The following is a 10,513-nucleotide window of genomic DNA, read 5'->3' as shown; positions in this document are numbered from 1 at the left end:
AGTTTGTTGAGGAATTAAAAAAGTAAACGGATCCACCTCTTTCAATACTTGGATAAGTCCAAACTTTGGTGTTAACATAATAGATTTCCTAGAATTGCCTTCATTTGAATCAAAGTGCGTTAGGACTAATTCACTTCCTGTAGTGGTGTGAGTGATATCCGTTTGGGAAGCAAAGGGTGTCTCTGGGTCTGAGCTTGGCCAGGTGGGTTCTGGGGCTTCATTTACATGGACACCCCTCTACATTTAGGGGAGTGAGTGAGGAGGTGTTTGCAGCTTTCTGCGGGTCCCTGGGCATTTGGGACAATACCAGCAGGTGACAGCGCCCTCCCCCCTGCATGTCTGGGGAAGGTCAAGGCAGGGCAGGAGGCTCCCCCAAGTCAGAGAGGGTGGTGGGACTATGAGGGGGGTGCAGGGTGAGACCCTTGGACAGGTGAGAAGAAACCGTCACTTCATGAACACTCCCCAAGTTCCTCCAGTGAGGGTTTCCCTCAAGCTATAGTTGGGGACTTCGAAAAGCTGTGTGGATCAGTACCTCTCAGGGACTGCTGAAGGGCCACCTCAGCTCCTGCCCCCATTTCCCTACTCCACACGGAGGGTCCAGTCACCTCAGAACCTACCACCAACCTTGGGACAGAAGAGAGAGAGAGAGAAGCACTCCTATAGAATCTTCAACTACACACACAAGGAGAATCTCCTCGGGCAGAAGCCAGTCCAGCTCAATAGCATGTCCAGCATGGTCTGAGACACGAGGGGCTGTGTTTGCTGGTTGGCCTGGGTGTCCTCTGTCACCGTCACTAAAAATGTCAGCTCCACAAGCTCAGAGCTTTTGCTTCTTGTGTTCAGAACAGGACCCAGTGTGGAGTAGATGCTCAATAAACATGTGTTAAATGAACCAGAGATGGAAGGAAGGAAGGAAGGAAGGAAGGAAGGAAGGAAGGAAGGAAGGAAAGAAGGAGGAAAGGGAGAGGGGAAGGAAGGAAGGAAGAGAGGGAGGGAGGGGAGGATGGACACGATACCAGCTTTGTGCTTTCTGAACATGCTTTACTGTCCCTGGACTCTTTCTAGAAAGTTCTTGCCTTCACCAAAAAATGTACCTAAATGAATTTGGTTTGGTTTTTGTTTTGTTTTATTTGTTTTGTTTTGTTTTTTGTTCTTTTTGTTTTCTGTGGATACCCAGTAAGTCACATAACTATGATGTTTGAGGTTTCAAAGAAAAAATGAAATTTCATGTTGACAATAGTGTAAGACTGCCAGAGAAGGCAAGAAATGCCTTCACAAGGCATTTAACACACATGAAATGGAAGAGGAGCTCCATGTAATGGCCTGCTGCAAGATGCCCATGACTTTGCATGACTATACACAGAAGGAGTTGGCCAAGCCTGAGGGTTGCTAAACAGTGAACCTGAGGTGTCGGCATCAAATTTTTTCCTGGGTCCAAGGCATGTTCTGAGCTTTGCAGAGTCTGCATCTGTAGAATGCCCTGCAACTATAGAGGGCCTGATTTTTACACAGTCATGAAACACGAGCATGTGAGAAGCAGGATTCCCTTCTAGCTCAGCCTGAATGTGGTTCCTACAATCTTCTCACAAAGTGGGGGAGTCATGCTGCCCCCCCTTGCCAATTTACTGCTGCTCAAGAATTTAGACCTCTCAAGATGCAAGCTGTGGTTGTTTGGGGTTATAAGATTATGGGGGAATTTTTTCTCTTCTTTATTATTTTTCTGTATTCCAGATTCACCACAATGAGCAGATACTGTTCTTATAGCAAGGACAAAACCAGTAATGAAGGCCTTCAAGTGTTTCTGTCCCACTGTAAGTTAGCCCACATGCCAAAGCCAAGCAAGGCAAAAGTAGCCATTGTCTGGAGCAGAAGTCAGATTGGAAGCAAAATGCAGGTGCTTTCTTTTTTCTTTTTAAGATTTTACTTATTTATTTGAGAGAGAGAGAGCACAAATGGAGAGGAGGACAGAGGGAGAGGGAGAAGCAGACTCCCGGCTGAGCAGGGAGCCCGATGTAGGGCTCGATCCCAGGACCCTGGGATCATGACTTGAACCGAAGGCAGATGCTTAACCGACTGAGCCCCCCAGGCGCCCCAAAGTGCATGTGCCTTTAACTGTCATTCTCTTACCTCAGGTACTAGTGCACCTGTGGACAGTAAATAGCCTGGTTTATATTTTGGTTGCTAGGAAGCTGATTTTAGAACACGAGTAGGACTTTTTGGCTACATGTGAACAGACTGACTCCCCACCAGAACACACTCTGTCTTAATTTTCTAGACTCATATTTTTGCCCTAGCCTATAATTCTGTGGCTAAAATTTTGTACCGTGTACTCTTTCTTAAAAACAAAAACAAAAGCAAAAACAAAAAATGCATATGGAACAAACAGCCATACAGTATATTTATTATTCTAAGCTGCCTTAGAATTCTAGAGAATGAGGTACAGCATTAATTTTTCTTTTATTATTGAGAAGTAGGATTCAGGGGCGCCTGGGTGGCTCAGTTGGTTAAGCGCCTGCCTTTGGCTCAGGTCATGATCCCAGGGCCCTGGGATCAAGCCCTGCATCGGGCTTCCTGCTCAGCAGGGAACCTGCTTCTCCCTCTTCTCCCCACTCATGCTTTCTGTCGCTATCTCTGATTCTCTTAAATAAATAAATAAAATCTTTAAAAGAAAAAAAAAAAGAAGAAGAAGTAGGATTCAGCTGCTGTTTCATAGATACTGCCCCAGCGAAGCCAGTGTGTTGACCCAGGTGATTGGCATAATCCCCTCAGTCCTCGACTGAGCCACCCAGGCGCCTAGCCAGCTTCTTCTGAAGTCTCGACTTTGGCATGAGTCTTTTCAAAGGGAATGTGTAGCCAGAAAGAATTGTCTGTGGAGAGGAAGGAATTAAATGAAGAAACCTGCTGTTGCTGATCATGCTTCCTCTTCACTCGTATGAGATAATGGAAAATACATGTTGGTCTCTGCCCCTGGTTCCTGGCATACAGTTCCTGAAGCCCTTGTAATTTCCTGGGTGATGGGAGTGTCTGTTGTCCCGATGAGGTAACTCTGAGTGGGTTCCTGCGTGGCTCCTAGATGAGAGCTGATCACCAGATAGAACAAGCCATGATTAGAAGCTTGGCGTTTTCTCTTAAGAAGGGTGAAGTGTTGAAAATGAAGTTAATGATTGATCATGCCTATGTGAGGAAGGCTCCATAAAACATGGATGGACCTTGAGGGCATTATGCCAAGTGAAATAAGTCAGAGAAAGATGAATACTGTATGATCTCACTTATATGTGGGATCTAAGAAAAGAAAACTAAACTCATAGATACAGAGAACAGATTGGTGGTTGCCAGAGGTGGGGGTGAAGGACAAAACAGGTGAAGGTGATCAAAGGGTACAAACTACCAGTTATAAAATAAATAAGCCTTGAGGATGTAATGCACAGTGTGGTGACCATAGTTAACAATACTCTACTATAGGGGTGCCTGGGTGGCTCAGTCGTTAAGCGTCTGCCTTCAGCTCAGGTCATGGCCCCAGGGTCCTGGGATCAAGCCCTGCATTGGGCTTCCTGCTCAGCAGAGAGCCTGCTTCTCCCTCTCCCACTCCCCCTGCTTGTGTTCCCTCTCTCGCTGTGTCACTCTCCTTCAAATAAATAAATAAAATCTTAAAAAAAAAAACAATACTGTACTGTATATTTGAAAGTTGCTAAGAGAATAGATCTTAAAAGTTCTCACCACAAGAAAAATAAATTTATAACTTTGCATGGTGACAGATGTTACTAGATTTATTGTGGAGGGCGACTGGGTGGCTCAGTTGGTTAAGCGACTGCCTTCGGCTCAGGTCATGATCCTGGAGTCCCGGGATCGAGTCCCGCGTCGGGCTCCCTGCTCGGCAGGGAGTCTGCTTCTCCCTCTGACCCTAACCCCTCTCATGCTCTCTGTCTCTCATTCTCTCTCTCGCAAATAAATAAAATCTTAAAAAAAAAAAAAGGTTTATTGTGGAGATCATTTCTCATTATTTTTTTGAGGATTTTATTTATTTATTTGAGAGAGAGAGTGAGAAAGAGCACAAGCAGGGTGGAGGGATAGGAAGAGGGACAAAGAGTCTCCCCACTGAGCAGGGAGCCCAAGACCCTGGGATCATGACCTGAGTTGAAGGCAGATGCTTAACCAACTGAGCCACCTAGGCTCATTATATAGAGACATCGAATCATCATGTTGTACAGCTGAAACTAATATATGTTACATGTCAACTATATCTCAATTAAAAACAACAACAACAAAGAAAAGGAGATATGGAAGCAGAGATTGGAGAGACAGAAAGTGAGAACTTGTTTTCAAAACCTATATTTGAATCTTTTTTTCCCAAACATGTATTTTCATTTGATTCTTGTGTTTGCAAAACATGTATTTGAACCTCTTGTCAAATGTATGCCCTAGGTTCATTTACCTGGGAGAATAGTGGCTTTCCTTTCGTGTGTGTGTGTGTGTGTGTGCACTTTGGAGGGAGTGTTAAAATTCATATGTCAAAGCCCTAACCTCCATTGTGATAAGTGTTTGGAGGTCTTTGGGAGGTAACTAGGTTAGATGAGGTCATAAGGATGGGGCCTTTATAATAGCATTGGAGGCCTTCCTACAAGGCAGAAAGAGGGCTCTCACCAGCACGCTGATCTCGGACTTCCAGCCCCAGAACTGTGAGAACATAAATACTGTTCTCGGGGGTCCTGATCTCTGGCTACGTCCATGTGTAAAACAGACCCCATAAAACAAAGGTTTTGGAAACGGAAGCAAAGAGTCCCAGGGCTTCCATCTGATGGATGCTCCTCTCATTTCATGGAGATTGTTTAGGAAAGTGCAATAGTCACATTTCAAAAAGTCTGTGCTCGGATTACAGCAACCCAATCCCCCTGCATGAACAAAATCCCAGGTAGTGCAGTTCCCGTTTTCCATCACTCAGAAGTCAGCAGTCAACATTTCTGGTGGCTGAACCATGCTGCCACACTGCAGGGTACAATTCCAGACGCAAGGAAAGAAACTGGATGTTCTAACTCACTTGAGAAGCCTTCCTGGAGGCATATGAGTGATTTCTTTGGGGCTTCATGAGGATTCAAATATAGATTTTGATAACAAGGGGAATAATAATGAACAAGGTAAAGAATATATCTGAAAGGATAGTCATATAGATGTGTTTGCACAGGAAAAGAAAATAAATGCCTTTAACTTTTAGGATATGTAACATAAAATGATCTTGATTATATGATTTCCTTCATGAAAAATTGAAGAATTGGGGCCTGAGGGGAACTCCTGGTGGTTCTTGCAGGTGAACATTTCCGTGGTTTCTGACCCATAGAAGGTGTATAGTGGAAGGGGGTTTGGCTCAGGGCAAGTAACGTGGCTCTAAGGGAGGCTGGGAATTTGCATCTTCTGGAAGGGGAAGTATTCATAGGGCTGAAAACAACCCAGCTATACCAAGGGTGTTCAAAATGTGCCATCAGAAAACAAGAGAAGCATATGTTGGTTATGAGGATGGAGGGACAACATAGGGTGGGGTCTCAATAAATGGTGCCTCATCTTATCGGAGGGTGTGGGCAACGCTCCTGGTTTACTGTGGGTGACTCATTCGATGCCTCCCCCAGCACCTCCTGGCTGCACTCAGCTTTTTTATAGCAGCCACCTCCCAGCCTGAACCTTTTTTGCCTCTTATGTCCAACCTGCCAGGTTTTCCCCAGAAGCCTACAGGACCCAGATGGCAAATTTAAATACAAAAGGATAGTGATACCATCTTAATCCTTCCAGGAAGCAGGGATCAGTTTGAGTTTCTCTAAATTACAGAACCGGAGAGGCCTCGTTACACAAACCTGCCCAGAGAACCCATGAAGAAATCTGAACCCTACCCCTTCCAGTCCATGCTGGAAATTCCCGAAGCCCTGGGCCCTTACCCTGGAGTCACTGGGGCTTTTCCAGGGGACTCACCAGGGTCAGGAATATTAAAGCATTGGCATGCACCTAAATATAGGTGTATCTTTGCTCTTTAAAAAGGTTAAAAGGGCCCATACAATTTCCTCCTCTCTCTGCCTAGTCTCTCCTCTCTGCCAGATTTCTAGATGCTACCCATCCCCTGCTTCACAGAGGAATGGAATGCATAATGTCGCCCTTTGTGATAGGTACTCTTGCAAGGGTCCCTCATAGAAGGAGGTGAAGAAGAAGAGAGTCTGTCTTTTTGTAATGAGGTTTTATGGGGCCCACAGGAAGGGGGGGACCGGAAATGCAAATTTGCAGGAAGATGCAAGATGACAGACACAGTGAGAAGACAGGCCCGGGGCACTGGAGCCCTGAGGTGAATTTGTCCTTGTATTTCTATGCCCATCCCTCTGCCCTTGCTGTTGGCTTTTCTCAGAACGGACTCCAAGTGACAAATCAAGGCTCCACTTAGCCATGCTCAGGGCCTACTTTGGGGGCTCAGATCTTGCTGCTCTGTTTGAATCTATGGAGGACACTCACCCCCCCTCCCCGCCCTGTGGAGGCAACTGCCTCAACGGAGGTCAAGGTTGACCCAGGCTGGTATTGCACAGAAGAAGGTAGTGGTCAGGGAGGGCAACCAAGTGCTCAGGGAGGGGAAGTTCCAGCAAGAGATGGAGTTTTAGAATTTGGGGTGTGGGCAGGGGAAGAGGTGAGAGGTGAAGGAAGTAGGGCGGATAGCATCAGAAGAGGAGTGCGCTATCTTCCCTCAGAAAGTTCATCATCAAAGGATGGATGGATGGACTAGCGGATCTTGTCAGGGAGTCACAGAAAGTAAGATCCAGCAGGCAAAGCCAGGCCTGGTGATGGGGAGACTGATATGGTGGGGTGAGAAGTTTGGGGTGAGATGCAAGGTGCTTTGTAGCTAGATGGGACTGGTCAAGAGCCTACCCCACCACCTGTTGGCTGTGCCTTTTTGGGGTATGATCAGCCAGCTTTGGGTCAGAGAAGCAGAAACACCATGTGGGCTGTGGGGTGTGTGTGTGATAGGAGTTTGACCCTGGGCAATCCCAGGTGTTGGCTACCCAGTGTGTCTGGGACTATTTTTCCTGTGTCTGGGGCTGGAGCCTACAGCTCTCAGGGCAGGTGGTGGGGAAGAGAAGGTTGGAGGGTGCAAGGACAAGCTGGAAACCAAAGCTGAGCTGGAACCACTGTCAGTCAGTCTCTCACCATCTCCAAGCCTCCAGTTTGGACGACAGCACAGGTGTCCTGCAGGAAACTCTGGTGCCCTTTGTCATGGAGCTAAAACGCTCCTGGCCCAGGAGACAGGGAGGTGGTACAGAAGATCCAGCAGGAGCTGGGGGAGCCTCGGGCCTGCCTGTGGTCCCAACCATGCAGGATGTCAGCAGATAAGCCACAATGTTAGGAATTGCCGCAATGCCCCATGCCCTGCCCCAACCTCCTGAGAGTGAAGGAATATGGCTGCACTTTCTAAATCTTGTACAAAAATTCCTTCCTGTTAAGTACAAATGCCCATGCTAACTCGAAACTGCGCAGGAAGGGGAATTCTAGGAAATGCAGTTACAGCTTAGCTAAATTGACCCAGTACAAATCCACCACAGGGCAAGTTACTTAATTCTTTGGGCCTCAGTCTCCTCATCTGTGAAATGGGAGTTATAACCCCTTAACTGTGAGGACTGAGTGCTACAACACATGGAGCAGCCCCCCTGGCCCTCAACCAATATTGGCTACTTTCTGCCATCCTTCAGCTACCCTCCTGAGGGAGATGAGGGGAGCTCCTCCAGATTATTAGCGTAAGGAAAATGTTTCGAGAAGATTACCTGGTTAGAAGGTAGAAAATTAATGGAGAGGGAAGGAGGAATTTGGGTTTTGTAAGGCTGAAGTTTATATAATATTATTAATTATTATATTATTTATATTTACGTTTCTATTTTCTTTATATAATTATTTCTATATTAATATATTATTTATATCAATTATTATGTTATTACATAATATTATTAAAGAATACACAACTGGGGTGCCTGGGTGGCTCAGTGGATTAAGCGTCTGCCTTCAGCTCAGATCATGATCTCAGGATCCTGGGATGGAGTCAGCGGGGAGTCTGCTTTTCCCTCTCCTTCTGTTCCTCTTCTCCCCACCTCCCCGCTCATGTTTTCTCTCTCTTTCTCTCAAATAAATAAAATCTTAAAAAAAAAATACACAACTAAGAATATAAAATAAGTACAAATGTATATACTTACAATGAGAAAATAAATCACAAGTTACAATTTTTTAAAGTTGCCAAATACCACTAACATTGAAAAATTCAGAAAAGTAAAATACCTGTATTAATTAATTGTCTGACTCTCTAATACCCTTTTATGTACGTCTTTGTGTAATCTTTGCCTCTACATATGACGACAACCTTTTGTAATATGCGCCGTATCAAGAACAGAAAGTTAATTCAGTCTTTCTTCTAGAATGATTTATCTAAGTGTTCATTACTAACAGTTTAGAAGAGTTTCTTTTGGGGCGCCTGGGTGGCTCAGTTGTTAAGCGTCTGCCTTCGGCTCACGTCATGATCCCAGCTACGCAGGAGGCCTGCTTTTCCCTCTCCCACTCCCCCTGCTTATGTTCCCTCTCTCACTGTCTCTCTCTCTGTCAAAAGATAAATAAAATCTTTAAAAAAAAAAAAAAAAGAAGAAGAGTTTCTTTTGACCTGACCATTGTTGCTGATACATAGTATCAAAACACTTCTCAAAAAAAAAAAAAAATGCCACAGCCTCCCCAGCACCACCCTGTAGGAGAAGTGCGTTAAAGGAGAAGTCACAGAGGGGAGAGACAGAGGTCCTAACAATTGTGGCTAAAATCTCTTACTTTGCAGATTTCGGAGAAGCATGTGACCATGTGAACACGGTGAGGGCAGCTCCTTCCATGATAGTGGAAGAGGTTGTGCAAGGGGTGGGGGGCTGGGGTTAGGCTTTCGGTAGTTTCACAGTAAGTCTGCCTCCAAAAGGGAGAAGCTGCAGAAAGGAACCCACATACACGTTATATGCAATAACCCAGGAGTTGCATGATGCCCTGGGGGCTATATATGGAACCAAAGGACAGCAGCGGATGCTTAGGCATTTTTCACAAGAAATGCAACAGGATTGGCTTCTTGTTCTGTTTAGGTGGAGGATCTCCGTGAAGTCACAGTCATCTAGCGAGTACCTCAAAAGTAAAAGTCTTCCAGCCAGGAGGAACAGGAAAAGGAAAATGCCAAGCACCGAGAATTGGCCTTTCCATGGTGATCACGCCTGCTCGGCAGTTACTTGCTTTGGGAATATTGTGTGTTTAAGGTGCCAGCAGGGTGCCCGGTTCAGCAGCACACTGGGCATGCTCCTTTACTCTGCCACGGGCTGCTGTAAGGAAAACGTAAACCCTCTAAGTTTTAGCAGGGAAGAGCTCTGGAAGGAGATTGTCCAGCTGGGAAGAAACAGGGATGGGGGGGGCGGGTGTTACCATCTCCTCCCCCACCCTCCCCCCCACCCCCCACCCCCCACCCCGCCCTCAAAAACCGTTGTCCCTGCCTCTGAGAACTCTACATGGGGAGAGATCACAAGCGCTCCCTGGCCTTGGCTGAGATGGATGCATGCCTGTCCTTCTCTTTAATATGATTTTTTTTTCTTGATTATGAAAGTAAAATATGCCCTATGGGGGGGAGTATAAAAAAAGAAAACCGTTACCATTCATAATCCCACTACCTACTGTATGTATTTTGGCATGTTTCCTCCAATCATTTTCAATGCGCAAGGATTCTGACTTATATTCACTTTTTTCACTTAACATAGAAACATGTCTCTGTGTCTTGAAAAACTCACTCAAAGCATCATTTGGATAACAGCTAGATATTTCGTCACATATTTTTACAACAGTGACCAATTTCAAGAGTTCTATAGAAATAATCATAATCATAATAATGCAAGAAGTTGGGGGAGCCTGGCCCGCTCAGTCGGTACAGTGGGAGGACACTCTTGATCTTGGGGGTTGTAAGTTCTAGCCCCACATTGGGTGTAGAGATTACTTAAAATTTAAAAAAAAAAAAAGTAAGTAAGATAAAATGTAAGAAGTCCAAAAGTAAAGCCGTATGTTGCCAAATACTGTGCTGCCAAGTAGCCCTCCTAACTGGACCTTGATGACCCTATTCTTTAACTCCCTTCTTTGGCTCTTTCCTTCCATGCTCAGCTGGGTTTATGGCCCATCTTGGGAGAACCCAGAAGACCCAGATCCTGGCATCAAACTGGAGGCTCAGGCTGGGAGAGTAGGCCACCCCGGCCCCACCCCACCCCACCCCTCTCACCCGGCTCCTGAGGTTACTTCCTCATTCACTTCCGTGCCCAGACCAGGGCCAGACCCACACGCCATCCTGAAATGGACGTTTCTCTCTTTCCCTCTGCGTTCGTTGCTCTGTGCCCACTGGTCCCCAGAGCCCCACACCTTTCTTCACCCAGGCCCTTTCTAACCACTGTACCCTTAAACCTGTTTTCAAAAAAGATTTGAAAGCTTAATGTGTACGTTAGAGGCTAAG

This window comes from Neomonachus schauinslandi, chromosome 1, assembly GCF_002201575.2.
Source record: "Neomonachus schauinslandi chromosome 1, ASM220157v2, whole genome shotgun sequence".
Taxonomy (NCBI): Eukaryota; Metazoa; Chordata; class Mammalia; order Carnivora; family Phocidae; genus Neomonachus; species Neomonachus schauinslandi.
The sequence above is the reverse complement of the archived record's forward strand: the minus strand, read 5'-3'. Positions refer to the sequence as shown.